The sequence below is a fragment of the Pseudorasbora parva genome, chromosome 6 (genome assembly GCF_024679245.1).
Source record: "Pseudorasbora parva isolate DD20220531a chromosome 6, ASM2467924v1, whole genome shotgun sequence".
NCBI lineage: Eukaryota > Metazoa > Chordata > Actinopteri > Cypriniformes > Gobionidae > Pseudorasbora > Pseudorasbora parva.
Window position 1 is genome coordinate 10,462,071 of NC_090177.1, and position 22,335 is coordinate 10,484,405.

General features: G+C 39.1%; 1 protein-coding gene across 6 annotated transcripts in view; it reads right to left on the minus strand.

The window, feature by feature from the left end:
• nhsa (Nance-Horan syndrome a (congenital cataracts and dental anomalies)) overlaps nt 1–22,335 on the minus strand; it is a 149,317-nt gene that overhangs the window by 103,852 nt on the left and 23,130 nt on the right. The window contains exon 1 of one of the 6 annotated variants that reach the window (XM_067445565.1): nt 9,666–9,884. The exons of the other annotated variants lie outside the window; for them this stretch is intronic. The gene's annotated coding sequence lies outside the window, so the exon portion shown is untranslated. Of the gene's footprint in view, nt 1–9,665; nt 9,885–22,335 lie in introns of those variants that run through there. 6 annotated transcript variants of the gene reach the window in all.

Genomic DNA, 22,335 nt, shown 5'->3' on the forward strand with positions numbered 1-22,335 from the left:
CAAGAGTCTGAATACAGACACACATTCCACTGACCCAAGAGTTTGAATACAGACACACATTCCACCGACCCAAGAGTCTGAATACAGACAAACATTCCACCGACCCAAGAGTCTGAATACAGACACACATTCCACCGACCCAAGACTCTGAATACAGACACACATTCCACCGACCCAAGAGTCTGAATACAGACAAACATTCCACCGACCCAAGAGTCTGAATACAGACACACATTCCATTGACCCAAGAGTCTGAATACAGACACACATTCCACCGACCCAAGAGTCTGAATACAGACACACATTCCACTGACCCAAGAGTCTGAATACAGACACACATTCCACCGACCCAAGGGTCTGAATACAGACACACATTCCACTGACCCAAGGGTCTGAATACAGACACACACTCCACTGACCCAAGAGTCTAAACACACACACACACACACACACACACACACACATTCCACCGACCCAAGAGTCTGAACACACACACATTCCACCGACCCAAGAGTCTGAATACAAACACACATTCCCCCGACCCAAGAGTCTGAACACACACACACATTACACCGACCCAAGAGTCTGAATACAGACACACATTCCACTGACCCAAGAGTCTGAATACAGACACACATTCCACCGACCCAAGAGTCTGAATACAGACACACATTCCACCGACCCAAGAGTCTGAATACAGACACACATTCCACTGACCCAAGAGTCTGAATACAGACACACATTCCACCGACCCAAGAGTCTGAATACAGACACACATTCCACTGACCCAAGAGTCCCAATATAAAAAATGGTTTATAACTCAATTCAATTAATTTTATATATATTTAGTTAAATTTAAAATGATTACAATTAAAAAATAAAACCGGTATAAAATAAGTTGAATTAAACTAAAATATATTTTTTAATTAATTATTAAAATGTAAAAAAATACAAAAATTAAAAATGATTAAAATTAATTAAAACTAAAAATAATAAAATTTAAAATCTATAAAATTATTAAAATTATTACACCATTACAATTATTAATATAATAAATTCTTAAAGTTAAAAAAAGTTATTCAAGTAAGTTAAAAATTCAAATAAAATTTAAAATAAATTATTTGCAAAGACCTGCATAACCCTGCACAAATACTCTAAGAAAAGGCCATTTTAAATAATAACAAAACAAATGAATAATATAATATAAATTGAAATATGAATATGTTGGGGGGAAAACAATGCTCAAAACTACACACAATGTCCTCAAAACTGAAAATAAGTGTACACTTGCTCGCATACGACCACACAGCCCCGGTGGACACCCTCGTTTAAAAATTCCTCCCCGATTGATTTATCATGCAGTTAAAGCTCTTTTATCTCTCTCCCTCTCCAGCAGCGGCTGAGCAAATAGGCATCAGTGCTGTAAAGATCACCAATAAAGTCATTAGGCCAGTTAGCTGACAACTAACCTCCCTGCAAGACTCTTATAAACACACACCTCGCTAATACTAATCTAATCAACTGACATAAACACAATCAATGACGTCTAGAAGTAACACAGGGCTCTGACTGAGCCGTAAACTGCATCTAAAGCCCTTTAACTGGTTTAGGGCCTCAGCTAATGACGGGTCAGGGGATGATCGGCGCCCGCAGGCATGGAAGAGGAATGCGAGTGGACGCGAAGAGTTAGAAAGCGTGGGACCTTGCTACTAGCCGTACAGTTCTCAGGTGCTGCTGACATTAGTCATTTACTCTTGCAGATGTCAACATGAAAGGTAAAGACATCAGTCTACTAGATTATAGATTTCATGGAGTGAGTGCATCCTTATCTGATATAAAGATTAAAAGACACAGACAATGCAACAAAAGCTGACTGCTTTTGTTATTGTTGATGTTGTTGTTTTTTAATGATTGCATATTAGTTTGGAAAAGGACAAATATTTCAACATAAACATTTCATCTCCCTTCATACATTTTGACCCCAAAATCAAATTAGTCCAAAAAACAAGCACCATTAGAATTTACTTTATGTCTTTATGTTTTTATATAAACCTCTTTAGATGCTAGAACAGAGTAGGGTTATTGTAGTTATTATAAACATTGTCACTTAGCTGTAATAAAATAAACGTTAACTAAAATCAGAAAAAGAAACAAACTTAAAACAATTTAATTCCAGCTGGTCGCCAAAGCAACATACATTTAGTTTATGTTAAAATAAATTAAAACTATTTAGACATATTGGGGGGGGGGGTAAATTTACAAAACAAATGCTGTCAAATCAATGAATCGCATCAAACATAAATGTTTATATAAACACACACACACATTATATATTTACAAACTTTTATGCTGGATGCAAATAATCTTGATTAATCGATTTGACAGCACTAAAATTAGTCAAACAAACGTTTATATATACACACACACACACGTTACACTCTAAAAAATGCTGGGTTAAAAACAACCCAAGTTGGGTTGAAAATGCACCAACCCAACAATTGGGTTGTTTTAACCCAATGGTTGAGTTGTTTTAACCCAGTGGTTGGGTTAAATGTTGCTTAAGACAACCCAATTGCTGGGTAAGAACAACTCAACCATTGGGTTAAAACAACCCAATTGTTGGGTTGGTGCATTTTCAACCCAACTTGGGTTGTTTTTAACCCAGCATTTTTTAGAGTGTATATATGCAAAACTTTTATGTGAGATGCGATTAATCGCAAATAATCGAGCTAGTTTAAGTTTAAAAAAAATAGTGTTGTCAAATAAATGAATCGCAATGAATCACATAACATTATAATTATAGCACACACACTTATTATAATTACAAGCTTTTATGATCTATTAATTGCGATTAATTTATTCAACAGCACACAAAAAAAGTATGACTTTAACTACCAAATTGATTAATCAATCGCATTTAATGATTAATCACAATCATGTATAACAAGTTTAATATATGTACACATCTATTATACACACTATAGAAAATGCTGGGTTAAAAACAACCCAAGTTGGGTTGGAAATGGACAAACCCAGAAATTGGGCTGTTTGAACCCTAGTAAATGGACCCATTTAAACAACCCAATTTCTGGGTTTGTCCATTTCCAACCCAACTTGGGTTGTTTTTAACCCAGCATTTTCTATAGAGTGTATTAGCAAACATTTGTTAGATTTGATTAATCACGATTAATCGATATGACCGTACTAAATTCTTAAAAGTTGAACTAACATTTTTATGTAAATATACAAAAAGAACATACAAAAAGAAAAACTAATTTAAAAAAAAAAAAATATATATATATAATAGTATTGCAATGCTAAATTCTAAAAGAACAATAGAACAGCATTAAGAGCCATTTGTCCATGATGAGATAAACTTCTGTTCTCATAGTTGTGGTATAACTTGTTAATGCTCTTGCTTAGCATCTGTTGCCATATGGATAAATCATTAGCCGCTCATTTGAAGTCCATAGAACTCTCTCTGCTCGCTAAAGACCAAACGTTGTACATCATTTTTAATATATGAGTAGACTATTTGCATAGACAGTTTGCAGAGTGATGCACATTTCAACCCCATGGTGCCTACACACAAACCAAAAAATCCCATCCACACCACTGCATTTGTTGGCCTTCACATTTATGATGATGAGTCATTATTTTTCAGACTTACTCCGTTTCCTCTAAAATAAGCACAACGTCCTGTTTATTTCCATGCTAAACAAACACATGCTTGTGAAAAACCAGCTTTCATTCACATGAATATCAGCACCTGCGGAAAAAAGTTCTGTGAAACGAATCCCAACACGTGCAAACAAACCAATAAGTCCTGACGTTCCGACTCAAACACTCCGTGTTTGTGACGCGTTCAGCTTTAGACGGGATAACGGCCAAAAGGTTCTGCCCACTAGAGTCAGTTACGCGCCTCAAGGGAGGATCAAGAATATAATGCGTGCATCAACACACTATACAACAGTATCATGGGAATTTGCCTCAAATTAAAGTTGGAACAAGCATCAGCTTGAGAGGTAGGTGTGTGTGTGTGACACGTGTGTGTGTGTGTTTGTGACATATGAGGACACAAATGTGTATACTGACATGGGTATGACACAGGTATTACAAGGAGAGGGTGAAATATGAGGACATTGGACATGTCCCCACTTCTCAAAATGCTTATATATCATACAGGATGAGTTTTTTTCAGAAAGTAAAAATGCAGAATGTTTCCTGTGATGGGTAGGTTTAGGGGCAGGGGCAGTGTGTGTGTGTGTGTGTGTGTGTGTGTGTGTGTGTGTGTGTGTGTGATGGGTAGGTTTAGGGGCAGGGGCAGTGTGTGTGTGTGTGTGTGTGTGTGTGATGGGTAGGTTTAGGGGCAGGGGCAGTGTGCGTGTGTGTGTGTGTGTGTGTGTGTGTGTGTGTGTGTGTGTGTGTGTGTGTGTGTGTGTGTGTGTGTGATGGGTAGGTTTAGGGGCAGGGGCAGTGTGTGTGTGTGTGTGTGTGTGTGTGTGTGTGTGTGTGTGATGGGTAGGTTTAGGGGCAGTGTGTGTGTGTGTGTGTGTGTGTGTGTGTGTGTGTGTGTGTGTGTGTGTGTGTGTGTGATGGGTAGGTTTAGTGGCAGGGGCAGTGTGTGTGTGTGTGTGTGTGTGTGTGTGTGTGTGTGTGTGTGTGTGTGTGTGTGTGTGTGATGGGTAGGTTTAGGGGCAGGGGCAGTGTAAGGGGATAGAAAATACGGTTTGTACAGTATAAACTCCATTACACCTATAGAATGTCCTGTCCCCATATGTCACAAAAACAAACGTGTGTGCGTGTTGATGGTAATGTAAAGATAAAAAGTTCAAAAAACCTCTTGTTCTGGTTAAGATGCCAAAGATTCACACAAACTCAAGTCACACTGAGGTAGAGAAAAGAAAAAAAACACTGAATAAAATATAAAATAAACAAAATAAAATATGATACACACATGCTTGCATTTTTAGAGTGGTAATTCAAAATAATTCATACATCCAAATCAAGCATTTAATAGACATGTTCAATCAATCAATCAATCAATCAACTTTATTTATATAGCGCTTTTACAATCACGATTGTGTCAAAGCAGCTTCACAGTGTCAAACAGGATAATATTGCGACAAAATTAGATCTGGCTGTACAGTCGTACTGGAGAAAACAGTGATGTTATCAGCTTATTTTAATTTATCATATAGCGACAATGTTGGCATTCATAGGCATAATCATGTTTTATAATGTTTTTGCCACTTTATGAAAATACACTACATTTTACATAGTACAATCAAAAAAATCATTACACTGAAAAAAAGTTGCTTTACTCTTGAGTTAAAGCAATGCAAAAACATATGTTGTTGTCATAACTTATTGCTCATATAATTGTTTTCAGTGAATACATTATTAGATAATAAGGTGGATTAAAATGTTATCATGAACAGTTCTGCTACTGTTAACTAAAATAAAATAAAAATGCCGTTTTCATTAAATTAAATAAAGCTCAAATAAAATATAAATATTAGATGTGAAAAGCATAAGTACTAAGATGACTACAACTAAAACTGAAAAAAAATAAGATGAAAACAGAAAATATAAAAATAAAAGGTAAAAATGGTTATACATATTATAATAGTATATAAATAATACTAAAATATAGGCCTAACTAATTCCCTACAATAAGTCTTAAATATATAGTGTTTCAATAGGAAATACTGCTACTGGCAGGTCACCCGGCGGCTAACAACTCTGGAATTTGCTGAGGACATTTTCTAAATGTCTGTTTACAGCACACAGAGCCAGACTGAACAGCTAAAGTTTGCTAATATCAATAGTTAGACTCGTGGGACGGGAAAATGAACACCAGTCAGTCAATGTCAGTATGTCATTAAAGGATCAGAGCACAAGCAACACAAGACAATCCAGTGAGAAAACATTGTTTATGGAATTAAAAAGCCTAAACCATTTATCGAAATCATTTCTATTGAGTTTTGAGTTTCCAAAACATTTTGACAAGACATTGCATATCAAAATACCCAGTTCGTTGCCAAACAATCCATAATACACCGATACATTTCCTGGAGTTTTGATTGCAAACCCAGCAGAGGTTGCTGATGCTTTCACCTCACACACACACACACACAGTACTGTGTTTGTCTGGGACAGTAAATCACAGTAAAGTTTTACCACACAGACAGATTGTTCTGGAATGATCACATGACTCTGTCTGACTCTGATGTGAAACCCGAGCCACCGAGGCCAATGTTTGGAGCCAGTCAGGCGATTCCTTCAGCACTTGTTGAATTACGACCAAGATGAGGTACGTGGGAAGGAAAGAGATTTCAGAAGAAACGGCATAATCAAGAGATCTCTTTCTGTTTGTCACGCCCTGCCAGAGATACCTTGAAATCTATTTTCCATAGACAGACAGGTTGACGGCAGGGATCCTCGCACGGTGCCAACCTCTGTCTAAACATCTCAGGAATCATTAACTTACATCAGTACTTCCCAGAAGGTATTCGTTTATTCAGTAAAGGTCTGGCTAAAACGTACCACTACCTGGCCGGCTGAGAGCAGTATACTGCAGAGCCCATTAAAGACAGAAACGGCTGACTGACCGCTTCCCTCAAACCAAAACTCAATAGTTCAAACAGTGCGGCGGCTGTTAACCATTGACAGCGCATTGCCCTGCAGGAAATTGAAGGGAGAATGGCATCAGGACAAAAAGCTGAACTTGAACCTGCATGACTTACTGAATATCCACTCAAGTTTCCTGTAATGCAACAACTGCAATTCAGGGAATAATCTGGGCAGTGTTTCATTAAAGCATTGTCTCTACGATTAACTTATGTCATGAGGCAGTCCTGGTTATTAAATAAGCACAAAGTCATGAGAGATGTTGAATCATATCGTGTTGGATCTCTATGACGGTCAAACTTTTGGATGCCAAGCTCTCTCTGAATATGATCACCATAAAATACAAAGCAGTGTGTTTTCATATATTTCCCAGACCTATTCGTACTGGGAAAAATCAAAAAGGAAGGAAAAGCATTTACTGTATGTGATATAAAACCATGTTTTTTACTAAATGAAGTAATTAAAGTATTCAATAATTATTGCACTAAACCAAAATACTCAATAATAGCATATTAAAGGGGTGATGAAAAGAGAAATCCCTTGAGCTTTGATATATAAAAGGTCATGGTAATATAAGATTATCCTGTACATTTCAGAGCTGAAAACTTCCCTTTTAGTCAAAGAAAAACTTTTATAGACACCAGGCCCAGTAAACGATCCTGTGCTTAATACTGACGTCAGTGCGCGTCAGTGCGCAGACTTAAAACCATTACGTCTATGGAGAGTCCCCACAAAGATAATGAACCAGACGTGTGTGTGCGTGTGTGTGTGTGTGTGTGTGTGTGTGTGTGTGTGTGTGTGTGTGTGTGTGTGTGTAGACTATGTATGTGTGTATATAGGCTATATATATATATATATATATATAGAATTATGTTTGTGTCTGTGTGTGATATATATATAAATTAATTTTTAAATAAATTAATCATGATTTAATACCTCCTGTTGTGATTTCGCGAATAATAAAGCATGGCATACGCCATTTATGTCATTGATTTTGTCATAATTTGCTATATCCAGCAAGCTTGTATAATTGGAGACTCCAAAAGGACACAATATAACCAAATAAGGAGTTCATAATTATATTATATAATAAATGTATACACACCTAAGCAGCCGTGAAGTAGAAAAATTACAGAAAAAAAAAGGTTACAGAATTCACAGTATTGTGTGTGTGAAGAGCAAGAACGAGATTTCATTTTAGACGCGATGCAGGTCCACACGGAGACGTCAATAAACACTTTTAACTGCATACATGGGCGTAGATTACGCGGGGGGACGGGGGGGGGGGGGGGGGGGCGTGTCCCCCTCACTTTTAATAAAATGTATTTTCGTCCCCCGCACTTTTACTTGGTCTCACAGATTCTAGTCGACCCGCTCCGAGCGGGATTCGAACCGACGTTACCCTGCGCGGCGACGGCCAAATTAACAGGGACGCTAAAGACAGCCTTCTCTAATCTCGGTTGATAGAGCGCTTTTTGAGTTCACGGGCAAGTGTATTTACATAGAAACCAATGTGAATACATTAAGATTTAAAATCAGAGACAAAAATGTATCTATGCATGACCTGCTGTCATTTTATTCGCATCTAAATATGAGGAGGGCGCTCCCACAGAAAGTCCAAATTCCAAAAGCGGATTCGTAGAAGTAATACCCTGTCACGCTGGAGCTGCAGCTGAAGAAAAACAATCGATGAAACGTGACGACGACAATCAGACGAGTGCGACAATATATGCTTTATGTGTGTTTTTCAAGCCATCTCAATGTAGCCTATTTATTGACAATAAAGTAGCCTATCATATGAATAATGCAGCTTTTTAATGTTTAGTTTCTTCTGCTCACCAAGGCTGCATTTATTTAATCAAAAATAGTTAAAAAAAGTAATATTGTGAAATATTATTACAAGTTAAAACAGCTTTTTTCCAATGTGATCAAAGCTGAATTTATCATTACTCCAGTCTTCAGTGTCACATGATCCTTCAATAATCACTCTCATATGAGGATTTTATAATCAAGAAACATTTATGATTATTATCTGTGTTGAAAACAGTTGTGCTGCTTTAAAATGTTGTGTAAACCATGATACATTTTATTTTTCAGGATTCTTTGATGAATAGAAAGTTCAATGGACAGCATTTATTTGCATTTATTAAATAAATTATTATCTTTTGTAATATTAAAAATATCACTTTTGATCAATTAAATGCATGTCTGATCAATAAAAGTATTAATTTCTCTCTTTTTTCATTTTACCACAAATGTTTAGATGGTTTCCACAAAATTTAAGCATCACCAGTAGCAGCATAACTGATAATAATCATAAATGTGCGTTGATCATCAGATCCTCATGAGAATGATAAGTGAAGGATCATGTAACATTGAAGACTGGAGTAATGATGATAAATTCAGCTTTGATCACAGGAATAAATTGCATTTTACTATATATTCACAGAGAACAGCTGGTTTACATCAGAATGTTTTTACATTGCATAAAATCTATGGAGACTTAATGCACAAGTGTCTGTAATATATAAACCAATCATGAAATTGGCATTGAAAAAATAGGAGAATAATATTATAGATATTAGTGGTTATTGTTCAGCAGTGTATTTTATATCTTACCAAATTAAAAGCAAGAGATGCGATAAATTATATCGGTCCCCCCAAAAAAATGGTGTTACGACATTTCTGTCCCCCTCACTTCTGAAAAGATGGCTAACGTTACGCCCCTGACTGCATAAACCTTCGATTACTAAACACAACAACACACGCGAACAGTATCCTTCCCGAGAGTGTGTGTGTGGAAGCAACGCGAATGTACTGAAATGTGGGTCAGGGTATCCACACACGCGGTTTGTTTGTGCATCAATATAACAGCTCTCACGTCACGCGCTTTCTGTATCATCAATATTGCGCTCTTCAGAAACAATCGCAGAATACGACAGAGCTCGCGTTTTAAACAGTTTAACAGCTTTAAATGGCATTTTCACAAAAAGAGAAGCAGTTAAAGAGTTAGAATTGAAAGTTTCTCTTACCAGGCTTACAGGTGCTGTAGATGCTCAGTGTTACTGCGATAAACTCTCGACTTCAAACATAATGCCGAGTTCACGCTGCCCGGTTTTCAAACTCGTCGTATCACTGTTCTTTTCCCACTGCATAACTCTCTGGGTTAGCTAGCATTCGGTGTCTGCTGTGTTCACACTGACCGATGGATCGGCGACAGGAGGTTTCACACTGCGTGACTTCCAAACCAAAACACAGCACACGTGCGTTGTGACTAGTAAAACACCGCGAGATCACGTGTGCGTCAGACTGGAGTTCTCGCGCGAGACTGGATTTGATATTAAAAAAATAAATAAACTGCAGGTAGTTTGCGATCCAAATTATCTGTGTGCTAAATTTGCAGCGAAAAGGAGAAAAAGAAAAAAAAGGAGGAAATGTTTAGGGAGAAAAGAGAGAAATATTTTTGCAATGTGCTGCTGTTGCGGCTGGTCAAGCAAATGTTTGTGCTTTTCTGTTTAATATAATTGTAAATATATTAAAATACTGATATTCTGGTCTATAACTCCTCCCTAATCTTACCACTGCCCTGTATCTCGCTCTCTCATTGGCTGTCGGTCATGTAATTTTCAGTCAGAACTCATTTCACACTGCAACATTTTGAATCGCTGACAGGTCCAGATATTTAAAATTCCAAATATCTCACTGACATCAGCGACTCATCTGCGATGCTCTCTGATCGCGTCTTTGATCATTCACACTGTGTGATTGTCACTCACGTGAACATGCGAGGGTCAATGTATAAACAACCCGCACCCTGCTGACGTTTTCAGCTAACCCACCCGCAACTCGGACCGTAAAAAAGAAGATATTGTAACGTTACCTTCCTTGTAACCACTTCCTGACCCGCATTTTTTTTAAATAAATAGTAGACTAAATGCTCCCTGGCATAATATCCATTAATCCAGCCTGTGGAGGAGAAATGTTTCAGGCCCTGACGTGCGCTCAGAGGTACGGCGGCCAGAGCAGGCAGTTCTTGAGGCGGCTCATAATTGTCCATTTCAGCTGTCTCTAGATGCAAATTATTAATGAACGTCATGTTTATGTTTCGACCCTGCTTGGAGAATTCATCATTTCTGAATGCTAAAATGTAAAAGTGCCTGAATAAAAGGCACTAAAGACGTCGTTACAAACGTCATCTCTCTTCAGTGGCTCTACAATCATTTTATGAAGCGATGAGAATATTTTTTGTGTGAAAAAAAAAACGAAATAACGACATGTATAGTGATGGCCTATTTCAAAACAAATCTTCGAACTGTTATGAATCAGCATATTGATTCATGATTCGGATCACGTGCCAAACTGCTGAAATCACGTGATTTTGGCGATCTGAAACTGAAAATGCGCACAAACACTTTTCTTGTCGCTTCATAAAATGATTGTAGAGCCGCTGTAGTGAGATGGGCTTTGTAACGACGTCTTTAGTGCCTTTATGAGTCTATGTGAGAGAGGAAATTGCATTGGTGTTAATTAAGGCCTTTCTGAGCAATCGGATTTCAACAAAAATATCTTCATTTGTGTTCCAAAGATGAACGGCGGTCTTAAAGGTGTCGAACGACATGAGGGTGACAGGTATTTTCACTGTTGGGTGAACTAACCCTTTAATGCATTAAATCTGCACTATGTAATTTTTCCGTCTGCTAGAGGGCCCCTATTCAAAACAAAGGCATAGTTTGATGACGCCAAGTTTGAGCGCAGAATCTTGGGACATGAAGTCTACACCTCCAGCCGGTGGAAAAGAATCGGGATAGGACCCATGGCAGAAATCATGTTAATGAATGTGATTATTAACGTTACTGTAGTATGAAGCAGAGCAGGACTGAGTGTTGAGGAGCTGAGCACGGCCGCTGGAGCGATTGTTACACAAACACACGCCTCGCGAGCAGCGGGACACAGTCGCCGGCGCCATTTCTGCTTTTCCGGTCATGAGTATGAGGTAACGCAGCTCTGTTTATCAGATTAAATACATTTAAGTGTGTTTAAAATGATGTTATGACGTTACTCTGTGCGTTCGCTCAGCGGCTGCTGTGACACTTGTTCACACTGCTCAGAGTAAAGCGCTTCTGCAGAATAAAACCGGAAACCGAGGGTAACGCAGATATGACGCCATTGACAGGCGACTCCCTCAGACGTCCCGGTCCTTGGTTAAAATAGCAATTTTCTCACAATTTACAAATAGTTGGAAACATTTGGGATATTGTAAGAACTCAACTGAACAAAATATATAACACAGGCCTAGTGGTTTTTGGATATTTTACTGCCAAAATACTGCATAGTGCACCTTTAACCGTGACAGCATATATTTAAGTAAAATATTATTATATATTATAATTATTTTATATTTGTATAATTATGTTATGTATTATTATTATTTAGATTATAATATTATAAGATATTGAAAAGCATATATAAAATGATATAAAATGTTACATTTTCTTCAGACCCCCTGAACCCCCAGTGTTAAATCCACTGCTCTGTGATAACAGAGTCTGTTGTGACTGAACTAGGTCATATGCTCACTGTAGAAGTTAATGGTGACCACAGGAGCCCTCCTCAACGCCTCATCAAACTGTAAGGTGCTTATTACTGTAATCCGCCCGCTGAGGGGCCGAGGGGAGCATATATAGAGCAATGGGCTGAGGTAGGTCATTGTTTTGGGGGGCAAGAGAGGCCTTTATATCCCCCAACCCTTATCTGTTTATCAGTTTTTGCTTGCAGTCCAAATATCAGTCTTTCTCTGTTGTTCTGGCCAGGACCCAATGTCAACAGCATTGCACACAAATCACGCATCGAGGAAGCTCCTGACAGGCCGTGAAATTTTATTTGCCCTTCAGTCAAACAGTGTTTATGGTTATCGACTTGATATAACTTGTTCAGTGGAAGCAAGCAAACAGAGCGATCAAATAAACAGGTAGTGAGGTAATGGGATTATGCAAAACCTGTACACTTCCCAACTGGTTTCAAATGATTACAATGACACTATCACACTTCTTCCAGACCTCTTACACTGATCAGGCCTTCATAGATCAGATTAGACCCTCAGATTCCAGACCAGACCCAGTTCAGATCAGACATGACAGACGACCCAGAGACAGGCAGGTTGAACTGCTCTGTTAACCCAACACATCAGCCATCTGTGCGGGACAGATGGGACCCCGCACCCCCCTTTAGCCCGAGGGGACTTTCGGTTGCATTCTCCCACACTTACACTCACACACTCTTAGTTATGAAAGGACGAGAGGACCGGGAAGACAGAAACATGAGAGGAGATGAAACAAGAGATTTATTGGAAAAGGAGGGAAAATCAGTAGATTCGAACAAAAGCGAGTTGTTTCATTGGCAGCTCAGTCTGGAAACCTGAACTATTACACTTTTGCGGGAACCAATCACAGACTGGCTTATTCACCTGGCGCGCTATTGGCAGGTTTAAAGGTGTCATGAACTGGCTTTTTTATTTTTTATAGGTCAACTAATGACGTTAGTGTGTTTTTTACATTAAAAAACATCATAACTAATAAGTAATAGGCTATTTTCTACTCTGGTTTTGAGGCTGTCTTCTGAACGCTGGGTTTTGATGGGCGTGCCGCGCTGGAGACTTAGAAGTAAACACCCACGGCTAGGATATGAGAAGATTTGCATATTTAACGAGCTTCAGCTCCTGTCCTAACTATGCCCCTGTCAGTTCAGCTCATGAGGGAGGAGGTGTTTTGAAAGCAGCAACCGGAATGATCGTTCGATATAAGCTCGACAGCTCGACACATGTCAAGTCAAGAGAGACAAAATAGCAGAACAAGAAAGGAATATTACAAGAGTCATCGGCTTGCAGACGGGCCTCCGTTTTGGTAGCCCGTCTGGAAAACACAACCCGGGACGTTGGGCTTTGCGAGCCCTGGCCCATACGTGTCTGAGTCCAGCGTGCTAACGGTATGTTTCTGTTAGACACGTACACATAAGCAAAACGATCTAGAACAATGCAATACTATTACATATAAAAAACATGTTTTACTCACGTAAGTGTGTTGCACCATTCCTCCTGTCCGATAAAATATAGAAGGAATAGCATTGTGAGACTTGTTTACAAACGATCCTGTGGCGAAATAAGTGAACACCATGCTTCCCCACGTGAGCTGGAACATTCCTAATATTAGGATCCGAAAGAAAGCTTATGCAGCGACTGTGTTCTTCCACAAACGGGAATAGCGTAATATCTTGCTATATTCTTCGGCATGTTTATTGCTGCTGGCTAGCGTGATCCCATGAGTCGGTGGGCGGGGCTACTGAACTACACGTGCTTATTATTCTGAAGAGGCAGTGTTTCGTCAGTCGATAACGTCAAGATGCGAACACGATCGTTTTCTGGGCCTGGTGTCTATAAAAGCTTTTCTTTGACTAAAAGGGAAGTTTTCAGCTCTAAAACTTACAGGATAATCTTATATTACCATGACGTTTTATATTAAAAGCTCAAGGGAAAGTTGATTTCTCAATTCATCACCCCTTTAACACGATGACAGATAGAGAAGTGATGAGTCGTTGCCCGTTGATCATGCCACTTGTGGTTTGATTGGTTGAAAGACTATCCAATTGCGTACAGAGTCATTCGAATAATGCTCGTTTATCACTCCTCTTGTGCAGTAGAAAATACAGAGCTTTAAATTTAGTGATAGCCAAACAAGCATCTCCGTTCAAGATGAGTTCTGGTTTGTGAAAATAACAGTGGTGGCTTCTAGTCTTTATAAATCCCTTTTGCTTTAATAATGAATGTGTTTCTATGGCATATAATCACACCCTCAGTCTCTGGGAATAAACAACTGAAATCCCCCTGAGACATGGCCCAAACTTCAGCACTCACACGTCTTTCTCCTTGGGCCGCCAGCTGCTCGACCGCTCGCCAGAGAGAAAGAGAAACAGAGAGAGAGAGGCCGGAGACAGAACCAGAGGCCGCATACGGCCGGTTGCAACATCGGCCGCGCAAACCTGCTTTGAATTAAACTTGCACAACCACACGCTCCTCTCCACCCCCCTTTTGTTTAGGGATGCCTGTCCTGCCAACTCTCCTTCTAAATTCTCTCTCCCTCTTTCTGTCTCTCACAACAACACGAGCCGTCTGTGGTGCTGACAGTCGAGGGCTTTCCCTAGTGCCGTCTGGCTAGTGCTGGAAACGCATTCAGAAATGTGTGAGAATCTGCTGAGGAGTCAGTGTGTGGGTTTATTTAGCAGTAATTCTGGGACAATATTATTCCCAGAACTCAAACAAAACCTCCCTATGGGAACATCTGGGAACAGTGGCGTAGGTTTCATTAGGACACACATCGCCCACGAGATGTAACAGTAAGCACAACGTGTGAAAACCGTAGCTTGTGAGTATGGCTCACTTACTCTCATTTATGTTCTGAAACATCTCATTTACAGTTATTGTAATATATATATATATATATATATATATATATATATATATATATATATATATATATATATATATATATATATATATATATATATATATATATATATATATATATTAGTGTATTAGTCGTAACGAAAATATAATCTTATACTTTTTAGTACTTTAGATCACTTTTCGTATTCCTCATTTGTAAGTTGCTTTGGATAAAATGTCTGATAAATGAATAAATGTAAAAATAATTTATACTGTAATACCGAGAATTGACAACCTTTATTCAAATATTATTAAAAGATTTTGTATGCATATTGGGTAATTTGGTGTGTTTTATTTTTGATGACGCAGTGAAACATGCAAAATTGAGCAATTTTCATGATTTATACATACAGATTAAATAATATTTAGATTTTCTACTTATTCAACCAATTTTCTTCATTGTATCAACTCAAAATTTTAAGACAACCAGGTTACTTAGTTTTTTAAGTTAAGCCAACAATATTTTTTTACAGTGCTGTACACTGTAAAAAAAATGTTGGTTTAACTTTAAAAAGTAATTATTTGCACCATCACAAATAAAACAGACACAATAACCAAATATACTTACAAAATGTTTTAATAATATTTTAATAAAGGTTGTCAAATCTCAATTTTTTTAATTGTATTAACTCAAATTTTTTATTTCAATGAACTCTAAATTTTAAGGCAACCAGATAACTTTTTTTAAAATCATTTTTTACAGTGTAGTGTTTCAGTTTGACCATAAACAATATCTGCAAAGTTACGACACTCAAAGTTCAAAGCAAAGGGGGATATTTTATTTTAAAGAAATCGTTTTTTAAGGACTACAACAAACAGCTGGTAGGAACTACACAAACTTCCTCCCGGGTTGGTGACATCACTAACCCTGAAATGTACATAAACCCCGCCCCCGAGAACATGTGACGAATGAGGTGAGATTATCATGACAGAATATATGAATGCTAATCAATGACTTGAAGATAGTTCACTCCACATCAGCTACATAAATTCACAACAATAAATGATTTTTAAAAATCTATGTAACGATAATGTTTTTGTTTTTTTCTTGTTTTGTTTTTTTGGCTTTACACAATACCACTCTTAAATGAGCTAGTAAAATGACAGTAAGTGGATTTACATTTAATTTGTACTTTACTTTGGCTTTAGTAAGCCTAACACAATCATTCATCATTTAAAAAGTCATCAGTGCTTCAAGAGACTATGCAAAAATGTGCATGCATGTCAATATATTTATAGTAACTTGTATCATTTTGTTGTTATTTTTACGAGTAAAGTCACCTAAACATTGCATATCACAGACTTAGATCCTAACCTAAAATAGCCTGTTTAACAAAAAACAAAAAAAACTTTTCACACACACACACACACACACACACACACACACACACACACACACACACACACACACACACACACACACACACACACACACACACACACACACACACACACACACACACAAACACACACACAGACTCACAGAGGGTCTCTCCTGAACACAGCTGATGATGAGTCTGCTATCAACAGTGAAACAACAACTCTAGCCGGTGACATAACATGCACACACACAAAACACACGCACTCTCACAGTTTCCCGAAAGTGAGTCAGCAGGGTTTCACTTTTTCCAAGAACAATATCAGAGCCCGAAAACAAAGGCAGCAGAGGCCACAAAACAGAGCAGCTCAGACTGGGCGTAACAGGGGAACAGTGAAAGCGTAACTGGAGCAGTAAAGAGCAATGCGTCCGGATGTACCGTGGCCATGTTTTTATCCAAACATAAAAAGCAACATTCCTACAGGAATTAAGATTTATCTCTGAAGAGCAGCCAAGACTTGACGCGTTCGACTGGGATGCTATCACTGCCGGCTCCCACTCTTCTCTCAGACACATGTATGTTCATCTGTTTATCTGACTGTGGTAACACTGCTTATGTTGGCCAAGAGCCGCCAGAATGCTGCTATCCAATCAGCAGACAGCCTTCCTGCAGGAGTGTGTGAACGCACTGCCTGTGTGTAGAAGATATACACCTAAACGTGACGTCCGCCACGCCTCCACATTACTGTGTCCAGTCCACACCATTCATGCTTTCTGAGTCAATCTAATCCCCACACAACCACCAACCCGTGAGCTCTATTCCTTTGCATGACTAGCGGTGAAGTTCTCATTCATTCCGTCTCTTTGTAACCGTGCGGAAGAAGAGCTCGCAGCTGGAAGCTCTTTGTCATTCTCCTCTGACAGGTTTGCCTCTTACTATAGAAGTTTTCACCATGAAGCGAAACACAAACGCTGCATGTCACGCCAGTCCAGTCACATCCTTCACAGTCAGGGGCTTCTGAAAGTGCCTGACAAAAAATATCCATCCATCCATCCATCCATCCATCCATCCATCCATCCATCCATCCATCCATCCATCCATCCATCCATCCATCCATCCATCCATCCATCCATCCATCCATCTATCTATCTATCTATCTATCTATCTATCTATCTATCTATCTATCTATCTATCTATCTATCTATCTATCTATCTATCTATCTATCTATCTATCTATCGTGTACAACTCAACATGTTGCATGTCATTAGAAACTAAAAACTCTTGAAGACCACTGTTATCCTCTCACTAATGAGACAAATGCCTCAGAGTTTCATTTAGTCTTGTAAGCGCTTTCCTCGTGTCAAAGCCTCCAGAAAAGATGTAGATCCAAAGGCAAGGATAATTCTGGGACTGCACACTGTTTCAGAGTAAGCCAAAACCAAGACTTATGTATTCATAATTGTATTGTGCCTGTGTGTGTGTCTGTGTGTAGACGGAGAACCACACGCTCTGATCCTCAGTGGAGCCCAAAGTCTTGCTTCTCGTGCCAAACTGGCTCATGGGAGTCATTCTGAACAATGTGCTGAGAGCTACAATGCCAGTGAGTGATTTCTCTGCCTCAACGCCGCTTTTCAAGAATCATAGTATACTCTATTTTCAACATACTTTATTTTCATGAGAGTTCACCAAAAAAAGAATTTACTAATGTAACAATATATCATGTCAAAAATACCAAAAACCAAAATGCAATAATGTGCATCGTGGATAGTGACACTATGTATCAAGAACACCAAAAACTCTAACGTTTAAATGTAGAATAAAATGTTTTAATGGTGCATCAAATATAGTAAAACCAGAAGGTCACACATTTGAGCTTCCATGTTTATTAATTAATTAATCTATCGAAACCGAAATAAAAAATAAAGTACTATATTTAAAACTTTTTAAATGCATAATGTTAAAATATACATTATCTGCATATATGTTATAAAGCACATTTAAAAACAATGACCAGCCGAACGCTGCGAGTGTGTGTTAGAAATCAGGAATGGTGAGAGAACACTGAGCGTGGTTCATCTTCAACCCAAACTTTGGTCTCCAGTCAAAGTTTAAGGGTGCTTTCACATCTCTAGTTCGATTCATTTGTTCTGAACCAAGGGCAAACAATTATATATTGTTGCATTTTTCAGCTTTTTTGGTTCCTTTTCACACCACACTGATTGCTTTGGTCCGAACCAGTTGAAACTAACCAAAACGCAGGCACGTGACAACATCCACATCACTCATTGGCCATGGCGTATTTCCTAAACTGTTTTTCGATTGGTCAGAATTTACGTGTGGGAAAATTCCAACAGAAGATGCAAAGCCAGCAAACTATAACACTATAGAGAGACGACTGCGGGCTGGTTTTGTCCCTGGCCATAATCTACTACACTGTGTGTATTTACCACAGTATGCAAACAATACATTTTTTATAATGAAGCGCGGATGCGACGTGAAAACAACATTCTAATGCACTGCAGATGGCGAGCGCACATCGCTCGTCACTTCAAGCGGAGGCATGCTTTAATTATTCTTAACTGACAAGCTCATCTTCCCGAAAATATTTCCAACGATCTATCAGGTAATAATGTCATGCACACAATGTCAGCGCAGCTAAATACGGCAGCTGGTTCAGCCCAATAATGATCAGTACTTTTGCAGTTGGTTCTGTACGAGGTCGGATCACGTTCTCACCACAAACACACTGCTCCAGAGTTCGTTTGAAAACGTACCGAGACCACCTCTTAAAGGGGGGGTGAAATGCTGTTTCATGCATACTGATCTTTTTACACTGTTAAAGACATGGAATCCCATACTAAACATAGACAAAGTTTCAAAAGTTAAGGTGGACGTTTGATGGGAGTATTTCTTTGTCAAAAATACTACTTCCGGTTAGTCATAAGTTTCGGCAAGTTTTTTGCGATCATGCGTCCCCTTTGACGTTAGTGGGGGCGGAATTTCCTTGTATGGGCCTTACGGACAATTCTACCGGAAGCGTGTGAGAGAGAGAGAGGGAGAGAGAGAGAGGGAGAGAGCGAAAGCAACAGGCTATGCCCATCAAAGCGCTCGTAGGCTGCGCTGCACAGGTAATGTGCACAATTAACAATGACATCAAAAAGTGCGTTTTTGGTTGCCAGACCAAGACAGTCCTGCACAGATTCCCCCAAAACCCCGCGGTAAGGCAACAGTGGATGTAATTTGCTTTTCCGGATCAGCAACTGAGTTGCGCGAATGTTTATATCTGTTCGCTGCATTTCGGTGCCGACTGTTTCATAAACATGGCCCAGCATGACGCCGGATTTTCCAATAGCCTAATGCTGACGGATGGAGCAGTCCCAACGTTAGAACCGCGGGCGGTGAGTTAGACTGCTTCAAATGTCTGTGTCTATGCTCATCAAGTAGCCCAAACATGATCACGTATAGTTACTATATATATTACTATATATAGAAATTGATCAATGGAGCATGCGATGTGTAGTGCGTGTACATTTGTTTAGCTGGCCACTATATGTGTAACTTTATGTTTGTGTATTGTAAAAGCACTCAACAATACACAAAGAGTGGGGAAATATGTTGAACTAAATAAGCACGCTTCTTCATTCAAATGCGCTACTATTCCGTGTCTATCTATGTAAACACTAACTTAACCTGTCTACACAAACCACGCGTAAACACACAAACACACGTGCACAACTGCACTTCCCACATGTACACCTTCAAAGACAAAAATACGACGATATAATTCAAGTATAAATATGTAAATAACACAAGCCGCTAAGCATATTATATAGTTAGTGTATAACTTGTACCACATAGAGACGTCCTGCTCTAGTCGTTTTTGCTGCTGCTCCTGTTCAACTGCAGCCTCTGGGTCTGATTCCGGATCATAGATGTATGGCTGTATCTGATTAAAAGCCATATTTTTATTTTGAATAAAGTTTTTTCCCCGCTGTTAGGGATGACAGCTTTACGACGCACTCGACGCACTCAACACAATAGCAGCAGCGAGCACACGTCATTATTTAGCTCCGCTCACACGACACGCCCCCACCCGCTCGGCTTTTTTCGGAAAGACTCGGAACAGCGCATCTTTCTTATATAATTATAAAAAAAATAAAGACTTTTCGGAGATATGCAGGATGCAATGCTACTCTATAGGTACTCAAGATTGACATGACACTGACTGAAACTGAGTGTTTCACCCCCCCTTTAAAGGAGGTCTCGGTACGCTTGTTTGGTCCGCTTTTGGTGCGCACCCGAGTGCGATTGCTGCTTCCACACCTGACCCAATGAACCGCACTAAAGAGGGAAACGAACTCTAGTACGATTCAACCGAACTAAATGAGGCAGGTGTGAAAGCACCCTAAATCCCGTCTAGCTAGTGCGATTCCCATAATGTTTCCACATTAGGTTAGAAGGCGGAGAGTAGACGGTCTTTTGTGGTTTAAACACATTCGACACTACAGAAGCAATCAGGCCGGATGTGTTTTCAACTACTTCTGGAAGTGGACGAAAGTGGACAAGCTCAAAACATTTTAGACTCTGTTTACCCCTGTATTTGTACATCTCCCCCTCCCTCTCTTATTTCTGTCAATAGGGGGAGGGGGAGACGTGAGGGAGGATGTTTCAGCCGGGACTTTTTACTGCGCCGAGTCAAAGTACTCTCAGAAGTGCTCTTCCGCCATACATTATAGTTCTCCTTTTTAATCCGCTTAGAAAAGCGCCACGTTTTATTTTATGTCATTATACTTGATCGTTCAACTATTCGTGTAACTGTATTTAAATAGGGAAACCGTGGAGGTGTTTGGTACTTCTAACTTGATCTCTGTTTGGTTCCATAGTGAATGAACTGGGCTAAGTGGGCTAAGCTAAATGCTATCAGATCGTCACCGCACGTCAGAGAGATTAAGTGCACACACTGAGACGAGAGAGGTATGTCAACTCGTTTTAGTTAAGGGGATAACAGATTAATATGAAAAAGCGGTGAAGTATCCCTTTAAGATCATCCACTTGTGATCCGATCGACTCAAACACATCTTGTGACATATTACAAATGAGAGTGTTTCGGCCTTAGACATTCAACACACAGCTCAGTTTGTAGAGCTCCAGAGACAACGTGAGCTTTGACTGCAGGACACTATCCATAACAGTTCCCTCCTGTCCTACGAAAGCAATCAAACTGAATTAACTAGATTAAAAAACGCCAATGATGTAACTCATCTCAAAGCATTCCATATATTAAAAACTGATATCCAGCTGTCCTCCTCGGCTCGGATGAAATAGAATCCACATGTCCGCCCAATCAAATTAAACGAAACGCTGTGTCTTCCTTCATATTGGATTATGACAGTGGTCTGTTTCTGTCCCTTTCCCACAAAAAATACACACACACACCACATGCAGCTATTTTAGCTGTATTTATACTGTCTCTTATGTGGAACTACGATTTTTGGTTTCCAGAAACATATCCAAGCTACGTTCCAAAGTTTGAGAAACCATTAAAACAAAAAAGAAAGAGAAGCAAAAACCCTGCTAACGTCATGTTTAGTTGGCGATCTCCCCGGGGAGCTGTACAACCACATTTGATGACTCTAATAGAGCATTAATGGTCTGGAATAAAATGGAATACATGGTGGTTGTAATCGTTTTGTTTTCCCTCCCCTCGTCTTCTCTTCTTTTGATCTTTGCTGTTTTCCTAACAGTGGGAGAGCTCATAAAGCGGACCCGACTCAATATTGAGTCCTGGGGATACGCTTTCCGAGACCTGGGATACTCGGGAACAAACACAAACTAGTAAAAGGACAGCTGAATCTAGGAAAAAGACATTTCAGACTTAAAATTTTAAG